Source organism: Ascaphus truei, chromosome 1 (assembly GCF_040206685.1).
Source record: "Ascaphus truei isolate aAscTru1 chromosome 1, aAscTru1.hap1, whole genome shotgun sequence".
Taxonomy (NCBI): Eukaryota; Metazoa; Chordata; class Amphibia; order Anura; family Ascaphidae; genus Ascaphus; species Ascaphus truei.
This window is the reverse complement of record NC_134483.1, coordinates 97,965,336-97,988,082: the sequence shown is the minus strand read 5'-3', so window position 1 is coordinate 97,988,082 and position 22,747 is coordinate 97,965,336. Positions and strand designations below refer to the sequence as shown.

At 43.1% G+C, this 22,747-nt stretch overlaps 1 protein-coding gene across 2 annotated transcripts in view; it reads right to left on the bottom strand.

Moving 5' to 3' along the window:
- XRCC4 (X-ray repair cross complementing 4) overlaps positions 1 to 22,747 on the bottom strand; it is a 367,562-nt gene that overhangs the window by 114,691 nt on the left and 230,124 nt on the right. The window lies entirely within an intron of this gene.

The following is a 22,747-nucleotide window of genomic DNA, read 5'->3' as shown; positions in this document are numbered from 1 at the left end:
TCAAACTCTTGTAATGAAGTTAGTTGTATACATGTAGACAGAAGAACCCCTGCTCAGCTTAGCGTTAGTGGATGTGGGAACTATGACAGAATGTTGCATAGAGGGATATACAGTATTGGGACAATGTTTTGACAGAAAGATCCTAATTGGGAGAAAGATCCCAATTTTTCTGTACTCTATCCTTTAAGAATATATAATCATATAGATTTAGAACCACATCTACCTATTATATCCTATATCCTGATAAGTATCCACACAATTACACAACACTAAAACTTAACCTTTAATAATCAATTAAAAAGAGAAACACAACACCCAATAAACATAGTGACTGACAAGAGGAAAACTGATAATAGTTCAAATATAATAACAACCTGTATAAATGTACGGTATGTATAGGTTTATGGGTATGATTACAAGCAAAACAGTAGTCTGTGATCAGTGGGTTCTCTTTATGGCAGACATTGTCAGTGAAGGGTTCCGCGAAACACACACTTTGGTTTAACAAAGACATAAATCTAATATATTTTCGGCAGCCGGGATGGCAAGTTGAGAAAAACTAAGGAGACAATAATTGTTATCTTTATTGTTATAATACACTTCATTTTATTTGTACGTTACAGTTTCTGTTATCCAACTCATGTAGGTACATATTTTAGTAAATGTTCAGTTTTATATAAAAGGTGAAAAAGGATGCTTGAAAACAATTGTCACAAGTACTATTATATGAATTGACAGCATAATACAATATATCCGTGGTTATATGTAGGATGCAATTTTATGTAATGGGGGCCCGTGGTATCGGGGGCCCGCTCTCTAGGAAGGCCAATCCATATTTGTCCAGGCATATTTGCCAACTGCACATGCACGAAGAGTGCACCAACTATAACATTGCTCATACTAGTGGCTGCACAGTCACACACACACTTACATTTGGGGGTTGCGGTGTGGGGTGTTGGACACGGTGTGGGAACACGGTGAAAGGTCGCGTCCTGCGAGACGCGTTAGCTATTGTGTCTCCTCAAGGAGTAATACTGATACATGCATGGTTATGGTTACCGCTAGTAAAGCTACTGTTTCTTTTACATGCGGTGTGAGTAGTATTGTGTTATTGTCCTGCGAGGAACAACTCCCGCTCTGCTGGGAGCCATCACAGGTGGAGGCGCTGCATTTGGTAAGAGATAATCCATACATATACATTGCCCCAGGCTCTCCGTGGCAGAGGCTTAGGCCCTGCGAGCCAACAGGTTATACAGCATTGGTAGTTATACTGTATTCAGAAGGAAACAGGGCTACATTTGGAGGTGCTGCTGACATCAAGACCTGGGGTGCCCAAAATTTAAATTTCATACAAATTATCTGTTGAGAATGACTCTCCCATCACGTCAGAACATACGCGACTGGGCACGGCAGACGCACACGCCAACGCGCCGAGTAGTTGCAGTAAGTCAAGTACCTATGGCCTTACCCTTAGAGACGTTGCAAACTGCATTAAGGCAAATACCGGGATTTTCCAAAGCCCGCCTGGTGGATGTTCTAATAGACAAAGACTCTCAGTGGAATACCCTGCTAGTTGATTGTCGCAGAGACCTTGCTATCATGGAGCCGCCAGCACCACAGTATTTGCAGCTCCCTAATTCCCCACCAGGCGGAAGTCCGTTCATCTACCCTTTAAGGGAAATCCAAACCGAAGTACACAGGGAGGAGTATCACACGCCGGTATCAGTCACCTACCCAGAAAGTGAGGCGGGTAGTTGCCGGTCGGAGCTCAGTTGTCCTGGTTCCGGTGCGTCAGAGGAAGCGGAACTGTGTAGAGATATGTTGCAAAAGCTTACGGAAAAAATAAGCCAATTGGCCTCCCCGCCGAGTTTACCGCCCTTAGTCGAGGCTTTAACCCTGGCATCTCACTCTCAAAATGATAGGAAATTGAAGGCCTTCTCTTGATCCCTCCCCACCCCTACTGGAGAAGAAGGGATAGAACCTTGGAAGGAACACATCCGGGGCGTGATGGAGGAATGGTCATGTACAGAAGCCATCAAACGCCGGCGTCTCATGGAGTGTTTGAGACCCCCTGCTTCTACTCTGGTCAGTATCCATCGGGAGCAACAACCTGACTTAACCTCCCGGATGATAGTGGAATTTCTGATGGAAGCCTATGGAGTGGCGGAAGACGATGGTCATCACCCAAAAGTGCCATCACCCAAAAAGAAGGGGAAGATTTGTCGGCTTTCATCCATCGTGTGCAGATAGCGTTGGGACCCTTGCTTCACCGTAAGTTCGTCCTAGCCTCCCAAATGGATGAATACCTTCGTAAGCAATACCTGCGGGGTTCCAGTCCAAATCACCCCATTGCTAACATGATCTGGGACAACCTCACACGAGGGAGCCCGCCTACATTCACTGGATTACTGCAACAAGTTAAGGAACACGAGGCTCATCTATTGCTCCATTCTCCCCAGAAATCTAAAGGATCCTCTACATCCAAGAGCAAAGGACCTAGCGAAAAGAAGGTGGAAACCCCGGCCAAAACAGTGTCGGACCGGTCGAAGTACTCCGGGAGGGCATCCCCTCCCTACAACTGTCGTACGCCATCACGTGACCTGGCGTGCTATAAGTGTGGAAGAAAAGGGCATATATCCTACGACTGCCCTATGGGAGAACGCCGTGACTGGAGCCCGTCCCCCAAGAAGTTCTCTCCTAGCGCTATGGTCTGTGGGGTATACACAGCAGATGGAGAGATCTCGGAGTCCCCTGAGCAACAAGAGCTCCTATCGACCAATGATCCAGTCAAAACCACTGCCTGTGATGATAACCCCACCCCTGATGGGAACACTCGAGTGGGACCTGTTGCCCTCATACGTGTGTTAGTGGAGGCGTTTCTGGACACAGGGTCCCAAGTGACCATCATATACCGAGGATTCTATGATCAGCATCTTCAGAAGAGGCAGCTGAAGTTTGCGGAACATATGAAAGTGAGGGGCTTGAGCAGTGAAGATTACCCTATTGATGGAATCGTAACGGTGTCACTAGAGATTCAACAGCTCAACACTGGGAAATCCCACCCCATGGAAGTGGAAGCTCTAGTGTGTCCGGAACCTCAGGATCTACCCAAATATCCAATCATTCTAGGGACTAACGCCGACATTGTGTGTGCCGTCATTCGAGCCTACCTACATGAGACCAATGAATTGCCTATGTCCAGCCTTCAGCTACAACTCATCCAGGTGTAATGTACCTACACCCGATAGCTATGGATTGTTATTCTGCGGACGAGCCGGGCTGACTGAAATTCCGCAAGGAGGAATACAGCGGATGTCCGCTTGGTGTTCATATACCGATCGAGATGAAGAAGAACACCTATTCTCCTTGGAGAGCACCCCCGAGGAGGACGTGCAAAGAGGATATAAAATAATACCAGAGATACGAGATTGGACATCAGTAATTCCCCGTCAAACCTATGTGTCGGTGCAAAATCTGTCCCCCTTCGCTATGGCTATAGATGCTGGACAAAGATTGGGTAGAATATACCCGGTCAACTCCACGAGAGCCCAAGACTCCTACGGAGGGCTAGATTTCGACTTTGGATCTTCCGGGCTGCCTGACGAATGGAGAGAGAAACTGAGGGGCAAATTGGAGGACCGACGAGAAGTATTCTCTACCGGCGAGATGGATGTGGGGTGCAGTCGCAGCGCTCAGCATACTATCCGCCTGAGTGATACGACCCCATTCCGTGAACGTTCCCGTCGTATCGCCCCTAGGGATGTCGACGATGTACGGGCTGTGATCCACGAGATGAAAGAAGCCGGAATCAAGGAGTGCCTACGCTTCTCCCATTGTGGTTGTGGGAAAGAAGAATGGGACCGTGAGACTGTGCGTGGACTATAGAACCTTGACTAATCGCACGGTGCCAGATCAATATAATCTTCCCCGTATAGAACAGATTCTGAATGCCCTTAATGGGAGCCAATGGTTTAGCGTGTTGGATTTAAGATCCAGATACTACCAAGTACTCATGAGTCTAGAGGATCAAGAAAAGACAGCTTTCATCTGCCCCTTAGGGTTTTACCAATTCACATGTATGCCACAGGGCATTTGTGGAGCACCGGCCACTTTCCAGAGACTAATGGAGAAAATCCTAGGAGATATGAACCCAAGAGAATGCCTGGTGTATCTGGACAACATTATCGTATTCGGAAAGACATTGGAGGAACATGAGACGCGACTCCTAAAAGTATTGGACCGCCTAGCAAAAGAAGTACTCAAACTATCTTTGGACAAGTGCCGATTCTGTAGAACCTCAGTGACCTATGTGGGACATATCGTGTCAGCAGAAGGAATAGCCACTGAACAGGCAAAGATAGAAGCAGTAGTAAACTGTCCGCGACCCGATAATGTTATGGAACTGTGCTCTTTTCTGGGGTTCTGCAGGTACTATCGTCGGTTCGTAGAAGGGTAAACCACTCAACAATCTCCTTAAAATATATCCGGAGGATACCTGACGTAAGGCGACATCTGCCCGTCAATCGTTTGGTGACAAGTGGACACCAGAGTGTGATCAGGCATTTCTGGGCCTAAAACAAAGTTTGACGGCTGCACCAGTGCTAGCATATGCTGATCCAGAACAACCATACATTCTGCATGTGGACGCTAGTCTCAACGGACTATGTGCGGTGTTACACCAGAAACACTCGGCGGGACTTCGGCTGGTAGCCTACATCAGTCGCAGTCTAACTCCCAGTGAACAAAATTATCCGGTGCACAAGTTAGAATTTCTTGCATTGAAATGGGCTATAGTGGATAAGCTCCATGACTATCTCTATGGAATTGCCTTCGAAGTACGGACGGACAATAATCCCCTTACGTACATTATGACTTCAGCAAAACTGGACGCGGCTGGCCATCGTTGGTAGGCCGCGCTGTGCAACTATAACTTCACCCTGAAATATAAACCTGGCCCTCTGAATGTTGGAGCCGACGCCCTGTCTAGAAGACCGGGGCTGAATGCCACTCCAGATGATGACCAGTGGGAGGAGATTCCCGGACACGGAATGCGGGCTATATGATGTGCAGTGGCCATCATTGATGATCAAGTGGCGTTTTCCGAACTAAGAGTGGCGGACTATCTAGGGTGTGCGTCCAAAGCCATCCCGGCTGCGTACTGTGACCCTAGCGGAATGCACATTACCCCAAAATTATATCCTGGAAAGATATGGTTCGATACCAAGTTCGTGACCCAATAGCTGGCACTATACGCTATGCTATCCAGAAAATCGGCCAGACCTGCTGAAGCACGCCCCTAATGATGTGGTGGGCATCCTTATGAGGGAAGCTGACAAGTTCGAGATACGTGATAATCTGCTGTATAGAGTAGTGAATTACCACAATCACCCAAGCAGACGACAACTGGTCCTCCCTAAAATCTTACCACTACATGATGAGCATGGTCACCTAGGCATCGATAAAACATTCGGGCTCGTGAGAGATAGGTTTTTCTGGCCAAGAATGAGAGAGGCGGTGGAACGTCATTGTCGATGCTGCAGTCAGTGTATCCAACCCAAGACTCTTCCGACAAGAGCAGCCTCAATGGGTCACCTAAAAAGCTCGGGTCCCATGGACTTAGTATGTATGGACTTCCTGTGCATTGAGCCGGATAACCGGGGATATGTAATGTTCTAGTCATCACAGATCATTACACTAGATACACGCAAGCCTTCCCGACTAAGGATCAGAAAGCAATTACCGTAGCCAAGGTCCTTTGGGAAAAGTACTTTATGCATTATGGCCTTCCCAACAGATTGCATTCCGATCAAGGACGAGACTTTGAGAGCAAATTGATTCGAGAGTTGCAGAGAGTTGCAAGTTTCAGAGTTGCATACCACTGTACCCCTTACAAACTCCTTGAAAGTTTTCCCAGCAGTGGGTCTGCTCGGAAGACAGTCACCAAGTGAACTGTTAAAGCAACAGTTTAGTTCAATGTTTTGTTTGCTTTTTACTTGGCCTGAAAATGAATAAACAGATCAGAGTGAGAATATGGAGTATCTACAGTTCTCTACAATCTGCATTACATAAAGAGATGGTTACTGAACATAATGTGTTTTTATTGCCACAATATAATGGAGGCTTCCCACTTGTCAGAGACATGTGAATGTGCTCACAAGTGATATTTATATTTGTTGTACACCATATAAAGAGTTAAGTTTCAAATCGGGAATAATCTTCCAAGTTCACAAGCAATACGCCCCTCTCCCATTCATTAACTGTCAACTAGTCCTGTTTAATCTTCTTTCCTTAAAGATAACTTCATTCTTAGAGCTGAGACACTGATGTCTTAGGTGCTTTAGTAAGTGGTTAATTGAACCTTGGAAGTGAGTTGTGTTGATGATGGGATATCTAGACACCATTAGGAGACACTGGGGCCTATTCATTAAACTCCAATGTTGTCAATGCCAAATTGTCCGAAAACAGCATGCCATTTGAGACGATAAAAATCTGGCGTTATCAAAGCTCTCATTAATAATTATCCAAGCATATTGTACGGTTTGACAACTCATTTGCAGGGGCTTTTACTGGAGGAGAGGAAAAAGAGAGGTAGAGGAAGAGTGGGTGAGAGAAACCAGTTTAGAGGAGGCTTATCTCTGCTCTCCAGCAAAAGCCCTATTTCCCCAATCTGAAAGAGGCAAGATGCTGGCGGTAACTTTGCAGGCGATCTGCAAACTCGCTTAATGAATAGCGCATGGATATGTAATTTGGCGAGTTTGTCTCATCTGTACACAACATTTCCATACTGCACATAATTGAATGTCTGGAACCAGATCACACCAAAAACTGGCATTTTTATATGGTTTGGACATGCAAAAACGCTTAAAGAGGCAATACAAGCGGTAGTAAAAAAAAAAAAAAATGATTATCTAAGCTGACGATCAATTTGTTCTCCCGTGATCAGCCAACAAAGTTCCTGCTTCCCCAGGTTCACTAAATAGCTGCCTTTCAGTTTCAAATCAATCCATCAGTCACTGTAACTCAGCTGCTACAATATATTCTTATATTACTATGCGGCAGGCATACGTTTATATGGTTCTACAGTATGTCAAAATGGATTTGAAGCAAAATGTGACACTGTGTGCTCATTTTCATGTCATTTCCCAGAATCCCTTGCTGCAGTGGAGTACTGTACGCTAGGAGATAATGGTGAAATGCAGGGTTACAGACCTGACTAAGGCCCAGATCAGACAGGAAGCTACACGACGTGTGCGTGCACGTTTGTCACTCTTTGAGGCTAGTGGATGACAGTTGTCATACTAGAAACTGCTTGTGGCGGCAAACTACAGCGTTTTCCGCCACAACCCAAATTGACATTTGGGGCTGCAGTTGGGTCACGTGAGCTGGTTCAGCCAAAAAAGCAAACCAGCTCCGTGACGTGTTCGTCACAGCCCCCGCCACGCCACGACCCAACTCCTGCAGTTTGAGCACAGATCGCTGGACTGCAGGAGGGCGGGCGGAAGTAACAGCCAGTCTGAGCTTGGCTTAAGACGTGAATGTGTTCACAAGTGATATTTTCATTTTCTATATTACTAATGTAACATTATCTTTTGTTACAGTTTGTAGCTCAAACTGCTGGCAATATTGGCAACAATTCATCACAAACAGGAAAGTGTTGCAAAGATCTTGCACTGCTGGGGAAGTGTGTCAAAACTTGTTATAGACATCAAAGGATGCTCAGTATATTACAATTAATAAAAAAAATGAAATTAAGAGTTGAATAAAAAAATTTTTAGTAAGTATTATCAAATACTACAGAACTGATTTATTTCCGAAAGCACGCATGTAGGAGTTTGCATGGCTTGCCCTTTTAATGAATATGTTGAAGTGCAAATGTTCCTTTTTGCCTAGAAATGCACTTCTCTGCGTTGCCCACAGAGCACTTCTATAAATGGAAAATGCAGCCACAGAATATCAAAGATCAGTACATTTTCATTCAGAGCCAGACCTTTCACTTACATTTCAGTGTTGCAATTCAGACTGTGATCAATCATGAAAAAATGTGAATTTACGGTTTTTCCCTGAATAATATGAGTCAACAATTTCAACAAATTTGTACTATGACTTCAAAAAGTTTAATGGACCCCATACGTTCTAACAAAGTAACTATATGCATATCTTAACCCCTTCTCTGCCTCAGGGACTTGTAATGCATTACTATGTTTCACCGGCCAACGTGCAATTAAACAATTGCCAGAGAGGTCTGAAACATACAGCAACACACAATAATGTAATCTAATATATACAGTAATATGTTGAAATATCTTATAAACCAGCACATAAACTTTTGGCAGTTTTGCTTATGTTGATTATTGAATACTGTACGTATCTCTAGATACTATCCATTGGCTTCATTACAAGGCATGGTCTTCCAAGTTCAGTCCTCAAGAGCAACCAACTGGTCAAGTTTTCAAGACATCTAATTAATCTAATTCAAATTATCACTAAAACAACTGGCTTAGGTATGCGTTTCCTTGAAAAAAACTGGTTTGTTGGTCGATTTCGAAGACTGAACTTAGGGAGCCCTATTATAAAGAATACAAACCTCAGAGGTTGCCAATGAGAAATACGAAAACATGGCACAGGCCATGAAACCGTTGGTCTGTCACCAGTTTTTCAGACTCCCCTATCCAACTGCTAATATTTTTCTTCTATAGTGCTAGCCCTGCACACAGCATTGTACGTAGAATTTGTGCAGCCATGAGTCCCTGCCCCAAAGAACTTACAATGTTATTTTGGTGCGTGAGGCACTTGTCCAAGGTCACAAGGAGAGCCGACACTGGTTTGAACTGGTGTTACCCACTTCAAAAACAGTGTTATTACTTCGAATGCTGAAATAAAATAACAGTCAATCGTAGGTTCTGTTGAATGATGCTATTAAGATCACAGAGGTCAGTTCACCTCTCTAAAGTCTAGCATGGGCTTCAAATCTTCGCAATGTCTGGTTATCTGCCCCTTAACTTAAATGTTTTTTGGTTATGCCCGTTCTCTATACCTTACTCTGTTCCTGGTTGGGATTGCTTTCCAAGAAAGAAAAGCAAATACAGAATGAGTATTTGATTGAAGAGATGTTCAGCAATTATTTGCAGTACATTCTACTGCTTCCAAAGTGTTCAATATCCAACAGCCGTAGGGACGAGAACAGGGCCACCGACAGATTTTCCAGGGCCCAGGACTAGAGTTACGACCTTTCTCTCCCCTCCCCTTGTGTCGACGGCCTTGCGAGCCGCCCCCTCCCCTCCCTCCTTCTACTCACACCTCCTAGCGAGCCACCTCCTCTATTCCCCCATCTCCCCATGTATTTCGCTCACTCTTCCCCCCTCTCTCCCTCACTCACTCTCCCGCCCACCGCCTCTCTCCTCTCACACTCTTCCCCCCACCTCCGCTATTACTTAATTAACCCTCTCACTGAATTCCACTTCTTCAAATAGCCCCCTCCCTCCCTGGCCACACACAATTCCCCCACACAAAATACAATACCCCCCTTCCCACACAAAATATATACAATACCCCCCTCCCTATACAAAATACATACAATACCCCACTCCCCAAACAAAAAAAACCAATACCTTCCTCCCCACACAAAAATTAATACAATACCACCCTCCCCACACAAAATAAATACAATACCCCCTCCTCACACAAAATAAATACAATACCACACTTCCCACACAAAAAAATATAATACCCCCCTTCCCACATAAATAAATGCAATACCTCCTTCCCCACACAAAATAAATACAACACGCCCCCTCCCCACACAAAAAATAAAGTTCTCCACACACACACAATACAATAACCCCCCCACCCCCGCCACACATACAAAATACAAACATTCTCACACACACTTACCTTGCTGATGGTCTCAGGCTTCTGGGCCCTAGCTCTCACCAACTCCTGCAGGCCTCTCTCCCATGCCAGATCTCCTGCCAGGCCTGTCTCTCTCCCCCACACCAGGCCTCTTTCTGCCAGTGAATGTCGGAATCTGGGCCTGCCCGGAAGTCTGGTCCAGTTTCCGGGAAAGATGCTCACGCGGGGGAGAGGCCCGCCCGCAGGAGCTGGGGAGATCCGGGGCCCCGCAGCAAACAAAAGCCTGGCACCTGGACACACAAGTTGGGCCTGACTTCTGATCAGGTTCAACATTCAGCGTCGTCCGAGCCCCCCATAACCGCCAGACCCGAGACACTTGACCTAGCTCTCCCCCCCCTGACGGCGGCCCTGGGTGAGAAGGACTAGTAACTATTGTGCTTATTCATCCCTTTTCTGTGGAACACAATGGCTCTGTTTACCATAGAAGACCTATCTTGTGGATATTGTACTTACTGCATACACAAATGTGTGAGCCATATGCTTAATATCTGATACTTGTCAAAACTAGTCATGGCCTTGACATTGGAAAAGACTGATTATTATGTGAGATTAAAGATTTCGGATCACAAATCTAAAAATATATATTTTAGTGAAAGTCATTCAATTTTGTATATATTTATTTTGCCCTATTGCGTTACTGTCACACGGGCCTGCAGGTACAATAGTCTATTTCACAAAGCAGTGTTAAACTGTAAGGCACCTTTTACAGCCCATTCACGTGCACTGGCCATAAAGTGCATTAAATCTTAGCACTGCTAAATAAAAATGGGTCAATGTATATTTTCTTGTACTGTGTTGAAATACTACCTGATAAAGTAACCACGAAACCTGAGATGCTTGGTCATTCCAGTGCAATCAAGGCATTAGCCATGTAACACCACCCACTGGAAATCCATTTGCTGTCACAGTTAGCTAGATGGTTTTTTTTTTTTCATTTTCTGCTGTACCTACTATTATCTAGAGATGTGTATCAAAGAAAATACACCAGAGAATCGCTTTTAATAGGCGCACTGCAGACCTTTATAGTATATACGGTCAGGGGTGGATGTAGTGGGTGAAGATAACTTTATTTCATAATAATATGTCAAACGTGTATTTAAAACAATACATAGTATAAAACTATATATTCAAATAAAAATAGACAGCTAAAGTCTATTCGGTCTCTACCATGCGTCTCCTTTGGCTCCTATGTATTACACTATAAGATGTAGGTAATGATCTTCCCTTAACTTTTAATCCTTGTCTTCCAGTACCCCTGTTACTGTATGTATTTCTTGTATCCTTGATATAACAGATGGATATAGATCCTATGTGTATATTGAATCTATTGACTGGTTAAAATAGTTCCACCTGGTCCCTTATTTGGGATGGTTATATTCTTTGCATATAAGACCAATACTCCACTGTAGGAGTCTGTTCCCTGTGTCCCTGTTTAGTGTCTCTAGCTGTTTTTTTAGCATAGGGAAAAGGTGCCGTAATTGGCTGTTGGTTGAGGATATGCAGTGGGTTGTATAATACACCTCTTGGGTTCAACAGGTTATGGGGTTATTGGTCTATTTTCAAAATGTACATTCAGAGAAGACTGTGTGAGATCAAGGTATTTGCTGATCTGGGTGGTATTTGCTGAAATAGCGAGTACACAGTATATTTGATACGGTAAGCTTGTTGGTAATGTTACACTTAGCTGGGTGTTGTTCAGTGTCGCTTACTGTCGCTCATTTGAAAGTCATACTGCACTTTGTACTACTAATATAGCCGCAGAGGAATAGGGCATAAAGATGCCTCTTGTATAGTATATCCTTTGTATAGCACGAAAACGCGCATGCGTCATACACCGGGCAGTTTGTAGACTTGGGGATTTGGTATAAGCTCAGACCGCGCATGCGTCAGAACGGGGTTATGTTTATACTGTTTTGTATATTCTGCGTGTACTATGAGGTAAGTAAAGCAGACAGGCGCTCTGGTCATGAAGTTCTCAAGTGCCTGAAGTTGGTTTATAGTCGCCCAGTTTGAAATAACCCTGTGCATACTTTAAACAGAAAGATGTTCCACACTAGTGGTATTTTGTTGGGAACCGCGCACGTAGTTGCTTGCAATGTTAAGTTCAAACACAGTATCATTAAGTATCATTATAGTGTACCCTTCGTATAATACGGGACGCGCATGCGTCATGAGTTGGAGCTGTTTGTAGCCTTAAGCTCAGTCAGCGCATGCGTCAGAACGGGTTTGAGCTGATACTGTTTTGCGTGTAGTGTAAGGTAAGTAAGTAAACAAGCGCTGCGATATACTGAAATTTTAAACACCCATGAAGATGAATTGTAGTTGCCTGATTTGAAATTTCCCTGTGCACACTTTCAATAGAAGAATGTCCCACACTAGTATTATTTTGATGGGAGCTGCGCACGCATTGCACTGTAGGCTGATGTGTAGTTCAATTCATATGGCTTTTCAAGTGTTCTAGATAAACCGGAGTTTTTGCTGTATTGTGCAAGGTTTCAAAAGGGCAGTGTGGATGTGGTGTTAGCACTATTAGAGCGTTTTTCGCGGTGTACCGGTCAAGCTGAGTTGTGGTTGACTGCATATACTTCCCTTGGATACTGATATATTCGTGTTTTGTTCAAAGGAAGTGCTGCCCTATGGCAGTACTGACACCTTTTTAAATGGGTGTATCATATAGGTAATACTGTTTAGGAAGACCTACTATTATACCTACTATTGTACCTTCAATTATGACACTGTTAGTTTGACAGCTACAGTATTCAACAAAACTTCAGATCAATCAAGACCACCTCTGGGGCCTACTTTTGTTATGTCTGTAATTGTTCACTGGAATGTCTGTTTGTGTTATCCAGGATATTAAATAAAATATTTGGGTTCATTACATTTCTATGGTAAAATACAAGCACATATTTTTCCATGCTTGTATCACCACGTGATTAGTGTTATATATAGAGCATTGAGATTAGATGCAGAGCAGTTACTTTGGTCACACAATAAATATTGTGTACATAAATTTCTATACTCAAAGTGTGACCACTTTGCCTGTGGCAGCATTTTCGGCATGACATTTTTGATGTATTTAAACTTTTTTAATTCGATCCTTTAATAAACAGAGAGGTTCAAGTTTAAAAAACTTTATATACATTCTCAGTTACAATTTCTCTGGAATCTGTAATACTGTGTCTTTGTCCTTCTGTTTTTGTAAATAGTTGCATATATTTTTTTATTATTATTATTTAACATTTGATTATGCCAAGATTCAACTAAGCAAAAATTCACTTAAAAATAAAGCAAACATAATTTATTTAAAAGTTAACTTCAACCAAAGTAAAAATGTAATAATTAAAAAAATTAAACAAAAACATGCAGTGAAAAAACAGCGAAATAGAGACTTAGGTGAAATTGAATACTCTCGTGGAGTTTTTGAAGAACAAAAGGATCCAACTAATTTTTGCAGGTTTGCGAAAAAAAAGTTTGTAGGCCGAACTTTGATACATTTGCTCAACACTGGTACCCCCCTCTTGATCTCTCCCCACATATCTCTCTCGCCATTCTCTTCGCCACTTTCCAGTCCCTCCCATCTGTCAGCCCCCCCCCCCCTCTTCATCTTTCTCTTCCTCAGGGCTTCAGCAGTGAATACCAATGAGGCTTGTGGGGCGGGCTTCAATACGACAGCCAAAACTTATTTTAAGAACAACATTGTATAAGGACATATGGGACCTTACGTGTGAAAGTGCTGAATCTCCACTATCACACTTTATTGAAAAAGCCCTGTAAGTTTTCTAAGTCAATTAAATACTTCCATGTACTTTTTGGTGTGTATGAAGCTAAACTAAGTATCTAATATAAGGTGCAGATGCTGAAGGTCATGTTCATTTACATACTAATGGGATTAATAAAATCAGCTTGATGCATAACATTGTAATGCCAACAATAACGTTTCTAAAATACTTGGTTCTATTTAAAAATGTACCATAAATTAATACAATTGTACTAAAATGAACATCAATACCTTTGTAATTTCACAATCATCGTGCAAATGATAAATATTTAATTTGTCATATTTAATGCCAAAATGTGTCATTCTAATTGTAGGCTAGGCCCCATGTTATATGTTTCCCGATCCTGCAGTGTCAGGATTACATCCCTTTCACATGGCCAGGATGTGAGTCTGTTGGCACACTAGCAAGATTGTTGCCATACCAGGTGCAGGCTGGATGGCAGTTGAGAGTGTCATGCCTGGGGGGGGGGGGGCGGGTAAGGGAAGTGTAAGGGATCACACGTAGTATGGTGTGACACTGGGACCTCCTCTAACACCTGCCGAGTTTGGGGCAGGGTCACTAACCCCTCCCCAGGTATATAAGAGGCCCCTAACCCAAATTTAGAGAAGAACGATTCCAGGATGTAGCCTGCTCCCCTGTGAGTGAGGCAGGTTCTGCCTTACCCCATCATGGTGTAAGGAGGTGACGACTAGCCTCAAAGCCTCAAACCCTTGGGTGGGCCTAGTCAGGGAATGACAGTGATGCAAGATGCGAGGGAAGATATGATAGATGATATGATATGGTGGTGGTGTAAGAAGTACCTCTCTTGCAAGAGATGGAATCGGGTCCTGGCCCGCGATATAGAAGGTGAACGGTTCCACTTCTTTGTGTCATTACTGGAAACGGGGGTTCCTGTGGGGAATACCATCGACCATCAGCTACCCAACAGGATGGAGGCGCTGCACCCAAGAAGTTCTGACATGTCTTTTGCTATTCCCACTAACACCGCGGAGACTCAGGCTTCCTGGCCTATAACAGGTGAGCTACTCAGCACCTGAGTACCCGTAACATGGTAAATCTCCCGTAAGGGGGGTGAACGGGTGTTACATAATCATACCACAGCTACAATGTAACCCATGTAAACCATGGCATCCCAGTATCAGTAATTATCACCTGCAGTCTCGGTAATTACCATCTCCAGTCTCAGTAATTACTATCTTCTGTCTTGGTACCATCTCCAGTCTCGGTAATTACTATATTCTGTCTTGGTACCATCTCCAGTCTCGGTAACTACCATCTCCAGTCTCGGTTACGACCATCTCCAGTCTCAGTAATTACCATCTCCAGTCTCGGTAACTACCATCTCCAGTCTCGGTAACTACCATCTCCAGTCTCGGTTACGACCATCTCCAGTCTCGGTTACGACCATCTCCAGTCTCAGTAATTACCATCTCCAGTCTCGGTAACTACCATCTCCAGTCTCGGTTACGACCATCTCCAGTCTCAGTAACTACCATCTCCAGTCTCAGTAACTACCATCTCCATTTCACTTTTGTATTCATTTACACTTCAATCCATTCAAACTTCTGCCACTATCAATAATTTGAAGGCCTCCTTTCTTAAAATAAAATAACTCTTAACTCAATCTAGTATTTCACATGAGGGTGACAAGAGAAGCATTTTTCTAATGGCAGTACCTTTAATAGCATCAATTCAAAGCATCCATTTTTTAGAGCCTAATACACAAAACATAGGGCCCTTTGTATTTCTATAAATTCACTTCTATCCTATAATTTCACATGAAGTCGTTTTGAAAGCTCTTCGGGACAGGGACTTCTGATAAAGATTTTATTTATATTGATAGCACCTATGCTTGTATTGGTCTATGTTTGAAGTACGATGTGATGGTAAGGGGTAGCTGGTATTCATAACTAAAGGTGAAGCCCGGCTGGCCGACCCTAAAACCGTATGTAAAGGGCTGAAGTGTAAGCTCTTGAGCCTAGCCATGTACCCCATGTTACCCTGTACATCTGTTCCCATTTTACTGTCCCCTGTAGGCTCATACACTAGGCATGCCATGTGTGGTTAGGTCACCCAGTAGGAGATAGCTTCAAAATAGGGACTTTGGGAATGGGAGTTTAAGGGTGGATATTGGGGGGTAACTAATGCTATAAAATGTAGCTGACCAAACTTACCGGTAGGACTGGTATTATACCCGTAAATCGCATATGATTTGCGGGTACCCATCTGTAGATGAAGGCAGGGTATGTTATGGAATCCCATGTAAAGTATAGCAAAAACCTGACCTCTTTTGGGCTTTACCTGTACCCCTTTCCCCAGAAACATAAAACTTCGGGAATGTAAGTCAGACGCGAAGTCCAAGTTCTAAGAATAGAACGTAGGTTTTTAGCTGAAAAGAGGACCAGGAAGCCCGGGAGGGTTTCCCGGTCAGGGTAAGCCTTCCGAAGCAGACGCCTTGCACCTATTTGAGGCTAGTTTTCAGCCCCAGGCACCCAGTAAGTGTGTATTCTGCCTATATTTTGTAGTTCATTGTGTGTACGTGGGTTTACCCGAATAAACTCCATTTTATTCCACTACCTTGTTTTGCGTATTGAATGATCCCGGTTAAAAGGTGTTAAAAGTCCTGGTCTCCCTTGACATATGTACCTGTACCTTGTGAAAGGGAATCCCATTTTCCTTGAAAAGATAGATGAACAGTACGTTGTGAATGAAACAGTAGTGGTGCTCTAGGTGTGTCAATAAAAAAGTACAATAGTAGCACCTTATGCAAGTGGTATTGATCTTACATTTTAATTTTTACATTTAATTCTGTATATAATTTCCTATCATGCCGAGTACAGTAGTAATTATACACAATAATACATTATAATAATGTATTAATAATGTATTATAATGTTCCTTGTTGTTAGTCATACAAGACTTTAATAAAATGAGTGCTTTAGGTCAATAGTAAATATTGTGACCGCAAATCATCACCTAATTACATTTACCACCTGAAGTAATTAGGCGGTGTCTCCTCTGCTATCACACCTTAAATCCCTGCAACTGAACTGCTTGGAACTTTGGGCCTGAATGAAAGGTAAACAAGATACTGTATTTTAGGCAAGTGCAATTGCACACAAGATAAAACAGAATTTGTTTTCAGCATAATCAGCTGAAAAGTTTGACATTGTTACTATACAAATTAATGCAAATACATTTTTGTGTTGAGTAACTCTTAGTAAATTACTCTGTAAGTATTAATGCTATCATCTTTCACTTCCATTATGGTAATATTTACGTTAACCACACCAGTTACATATTGTATGCAAGCTGTTAGAATGGCTTGCCCAACAACTACATTGTAAAACATGACATAGTTCAAAACTTTCTAGAGATTTACTGAGTATTTATGAGACACCTGAGGGTTTGAAACGAAATTAAGGTTTCTTTAATGTTCTCTCAGTTTGTGTACTCAAATGTTTTACATTGCACCCTGTAATTCAATGTAGGAGACAAATCAAAGGCATTATAAACAGATAAAGTCTTAATAGACGATGGAGTGAGCAACATAAAGCACCAGATAGAGTTTTATAGTGAAATAATCAGTTTAAGCTGTTGAATTTAATTTACGTTACTTACAAGTCAATGAGATTCTTTTATTACAGTGCGCACATAGATGTGTTAGTCACTCAGCTAACCAATAACTTTGTTTTTGTAATGTTATTTAAAATGGATTTACTGTAAATGTGTACAGCTGTAATTAGACATATGAAACTTTTCATTGACAGTAGCAAAACAGTGGGACAGAAGAACTATGCATTTCTGCATTTCTGTTTTACATTAATTGGTTGTTATGATTGTACTAATAAAATGTTTTGCAAGACTACAAACTCGATCGTTACAAGTAGTGATAAATAATGTATACATTTACAAATCTTAAAGCTCTTTAAAAGAAGCCAAACTCAATTCAGCCAACACAGCTGGGGATCATTTTTTAATAAAGAAGCATATCTGATGAGTGGTGTAACCTGAGATACCTTGAGAAATCCTAGACTCTCAGTCTCAGGGATAAGGCCAGAAAAGTGTCAATGTAAACTAAGACTATCAGAAAGGGAAATGGAAAAGCATTTTCTGTATACAGTATTTAAACACCATTTATCCTGTACTTTCTTTACTTGACATATCATTGCTTTTATTCTATGTCTTGCTGTGTTGAGCTTACATCGTGGTCTGTTTGCCTGTACTAGTCTTAGGCCGGGGTCCCGCTACTTCCGACGGCACACGCGGCCACGTGCGCGTCACTCACCGGACATGAGTTCCTCCAGAGCCGGCCCCCGTCCCCCCTCCCTGCGCACTGCAACGCGTCAGCCAGCAGGGGATACACGAGGATCGTGATCCCAAGCGGCGACGCGTCACGTGGTGCGGCAGGGAGCCAATGAGGGGGAAGGGGGAGGAGGGAAGCTCCGGTGCCCGTTTCAGGCTGCGAGTGCTGGGGAGGTTGTGGCCAGCAGCAGATGGATGGGATATGGGGGGGGGGGGGGGTTGGTCCACTAACTCTTCCCCTGCCACAGACCTGTATTAAACGTTGCTCCAGTCCATTAACCCTTCCCCGCACCCCCCCCCCCATTCCCCCTGAGAAAACCGGCCCACCCAGTGCTGGGCTGCTGTCCCCCCCACACACCCCAGTGATCAGTACCCATGGGGGGACGGATGGACTGACGGGGAAGGGGGGGACAGCACGGAGAGCCCCCCCCCCTCAAACCACGCCCCCCCCCCTCTCCAGCTCTCGCTCCTTACAGACCGGTAGCGGTCAATTGCCTGTCAGAGCGCTGAATGTGGGAGCGGGGCCTCAGCCTTACACTGCAGTTCCTCTGTTTCAAATCTCCTTTACATGATGTGTGGGGCAAATGAACAGGAATTGAATATCCCTTGATACAAGTTTAGACGTAAAGGCCCTGATTCACTTAAGGGTGCTATACATTAAAACGCTTTAACTCCCATTCACTTAAAAGGGACATAAAGTGTGCTAAAGCTTAGCACCCTTTAGTGAATCTGGGCCTTAATGTACTAACCTTTTGAGACATTGAGCATACTCTGACTTAAATCCGCTTAGCACACAATTCACTAGTTCCTGTTTAAGCTCCTCAGATCAACTGGAAACAATATATATATATATATATATATATATATATATATATATATATATATATATATATATATATTTCCCAGAATCCCTTGCTGCAGTGGAAGTGCTGTATGCTGGGTGATAATGGGGAAAGGCGGGGTTGCAGACCTGCCTAAGACATGCAGATGAGCATACAGTTATATATATATAGTTGGGGGAAGGAGAGAGAGCGAGAGTGAGAGAGAGATGCTTCCCCCACCCATGGGAGATCTGCCTGCTACCCAGTGTGTAATGGTGCATGATACCTGTTGGCATGATAGAGAGCTGAGGTTCCGCCAATGTTGTTGGGGAAACAGGACAGGCTTTTGTCGCAGGCTCCAGCTTTTCTGAAGGCAGTCCTTACAGTAGAACTAGTCCATAACCCCCGGATTGACGGAAAGTCGCGCAGTAGGGTGCTAGTATGAGGCTAGAACACTAATAAACCTTGTCCTACGCGTTTCGAAACGGAACGTTTCTTCATCAGGGACTAATATTGAGTGGATTCGGGTAGAAGCTATATATCCCGCGATCGTGCCTCATTGGCTAAGCCCTTAGTTCTATTGTCCAATAGGGAACCAACGGGGGCGGGGTTAAGAGTCCCGAAAGCATACGTCACAAGCTATGATTAACAAATGCAAAAAAACTTAGAACAAACTTTAATAACAAGAACACTGTTAACCAAGACGCAATTGACGGGCTAAAACAAAGAAAAAAGTATTAAAATTAATCCCGAATCCACTCAATATTAGTCCCTGATGAAGAAACGTTCCGTTTCGAAACGCGTAGGACAAGGTTTACTAGTGTTCTAGCCTCATACTAGCACCCTACTGCGCGACTTTGACTGCTTGTGAGCGGCGCCGAAATCCCCGTGGTGACGTCACGATCCAGGAAGCGCTTCACACGGAGGAGAGTGCTGGCGCCCAGCTGATGCCAAAAACTGCCCTGCTGAAGCACTGCAGGAATCAGCATCTCCCAGCCTGCCTGTGCTCAGGGGAGCAAGGAACAGCAGAGGTTGTGCACCCATTTCAACAGGACCCTGCAATATCGAGGACAGCAGCATCACCCCTGCAAGGACACCTATTCTGGTCTCCGGAGGCGTTGGGTAAAATATCCCGAAACTGCTCGTTATTATTGTATTTGATGTACGCACATTACTCACCCATTTATTATATATGTCAATAATATTTTGTAATGCACTATGAGCGTTGTGCGCTGTGTCTTTTTTGTATCCATTTGAACATGAGGACCTTATTTTTTTTATGGTCAATTATCAATATGCCCTGAAGCGGTTTCCCAGCTCTGGTGAAGAATGCAGCTCCACACAAATGTTTTTCGGAACAAGTATAAAAGCTACAGATTATATTGATTAAGGACCTATATCAGCAAGTACACACAAATGTATAATTCATTACATTTCCTCCTGTGGCAAGTGCTCAAAAGTTTTGGGTTTGCATGGCTTTAAAATTAGGACAAATGTAGGAAATCTGTCATTATTATTAGAATTCTAAATAATATTCGTATAAGGTAATTTTATTATTTTATGTATTTTTGGTGGGCATTTACAAGTTGGGTCAAAGACTCTACAAAGCAATGGAGTTGCCAACACCCTATTGTACTGCACTGTGGAATATGTTGGTGAAATGTAGAATAAATGGTAACAATAATAATATCTTGTTTACATTTTGATTTTTTAAAGCAGCAGTCCAAGGTGCCGCCCCCCCCCACCCTTTAATATTTGCATCAATACAAACCACATAATGATAAGTAATTCGCTTAGTTGCCGATCGATCCATTCTCCTGTGATCAATCTGCGAAGATTCAGCTTGGGGGTTCACTAAATGGCTGCAGAGGAGTATTCTGCAGTCAGTGGAACGCATTTGCATATTAATATGACAAAGTTCTATGGGGAAGGTCATGTGACCAGGCATTCACTAGATACAACTGTTACACTGCTAGAGGGCAGAGCTGAAAAAGGGGTGTGCTAGAGCCTGTTTCAGAAAAGGAAGGGGATGTGACTTTGTAAATGGTTGCTAAAGAAACAAAAAATGCCTGTTACATTATAATATTAAAAATGTAATTCAGAGTTGTTTAAAAAAATGCTACAATTTCTTTGTCATAGCACAGAACTGATTTTTTTAAAAGAAAAACACACATGTAGGATATTGCTTGGTCTGCAGCTTTAATGCCTAACAATCTAATTTCCAATGCACTTGCCTTAATATGTACAGTATAAACCAAGATTAACAATCTTGGGGATTACCTAACACAGCAGCACGAAAAGTGGGGGGCGTGCCGGGGGGGGGGTCGCATGAGGCCCCTACAACTCTAAACTTACCTTGTCTCTGCCAGCGTCAGGACTTGTGTCCATGGCAAGGTGGTGCCAAATGACGCCGCATGGTCATGTGACGTGACATCACACACGTCAAATGATGTTGCGGGTCACGTGTCATGACGTCACATGACTCCAAGGTAAGGAGGGCGCATCACCAAAGTTGAAGAGGCAGAGGGGGCGCAGCAACAAAAAGTTTGCGCGCCACTGACCTAACACAACGACAGCGGATTAGTGTAGGTAAATATTATATCACTACTTCTCCCTATTGTTGCCAGTTATACTCTATAGGGGTATTCTATATCAGCTGAAGCAGCTGTTCATGCTTTTCAATATGGATTTTTGGCTGTAAATAGCCCAAATAGCTGCTTTAAAGTATATAGAAGTTACCCCTATGAAGGAGCATATTTTTCCCCCAGTAATTCGATTCCCTAAATAACTAAAGTATCAAATAAATGAAAAACAGTAGCATACTGTAGATATCCACAAAATAAATGTCTATCAATAATGTTATCCTTTTGACAAGCAAATCCTACTACAATTGATGACAAGTTTTACAAATATGAACTCACAGCACTGTGGTAGGGAATAAGTTGATTTTCATTGTGCTGTCGTGGTAAAGTTTTGAAAAATATTTTTTTTGCAACGCAACCGGACACAGAAAAGTGTATTCTTATTAGATTATGTACATTTTATTACAGTTGCATGACATTTTATGTAGATGCCATTGTACGTGACTTTCATGACAAAGTTTGCCCCTTTTTGTTATAGGTTACCCGATTGCCCTGATAGTTCCTCTATAGTCACCTTAATGGTTAATACTGTAGTTATTTTGAGTCAATGATAGGCATCGGAAATGTAAAAATAAAATAAAATGGTGTATAGCATTGAAGCGTGCAATGGCATGAAAAATATTTCTAATAATGCATAGCCAGAACCGTAAAAAAATAAATAATAATATCGCGTATTATTTATTATACCTACTTTGTACCATTTACTGCAAATATAGAACAGTTTTTTTAATGGCTGACCGCCTTAATATTAATCAATCGTAATCAATCATTAAGTTGGTTAGGCCAGCCAGGTGACTTTGTAAAAGTATATACAGCAGGGCCCGCTTCTCGGCGTTCCGCTTTTCGGCGATCCGCTGATATGGCGGCACCGAGAAGGGGGCCGCCATGTTGAATTTGAATTTGTGCATGCGCAGAACGGGCGGGTGCGCCCGGCGCGCATGCGCAGACCGCAGGTCGCACATGCGCAGAACGGCAAAAATGCTGGTTTGCGCATGCGCAGCACTGAAAATCGCCGGATCCGCTTTCCGCCGATTTTCACTATACGGCGGGCCTCTGGAACGGAACCCGCCGTATACCCAGGGTCCAGCTGTAAGTAAACTCACAACAGCCATTGCTGCCTGTAGCCAATGCTCCTAAGCAGAAATGCTTTTAAGTAGAAATATTTAAAGTAGTGAGGAAGTTTAAAAAGGAAGTTCAAAAAGAAGTGGCAAAGTGGACAACACCTTCTGCTTCTGATTCCTGCATTTGAACTACGCTGGAAAGGAGGATATAATCTATCCCAGATGCA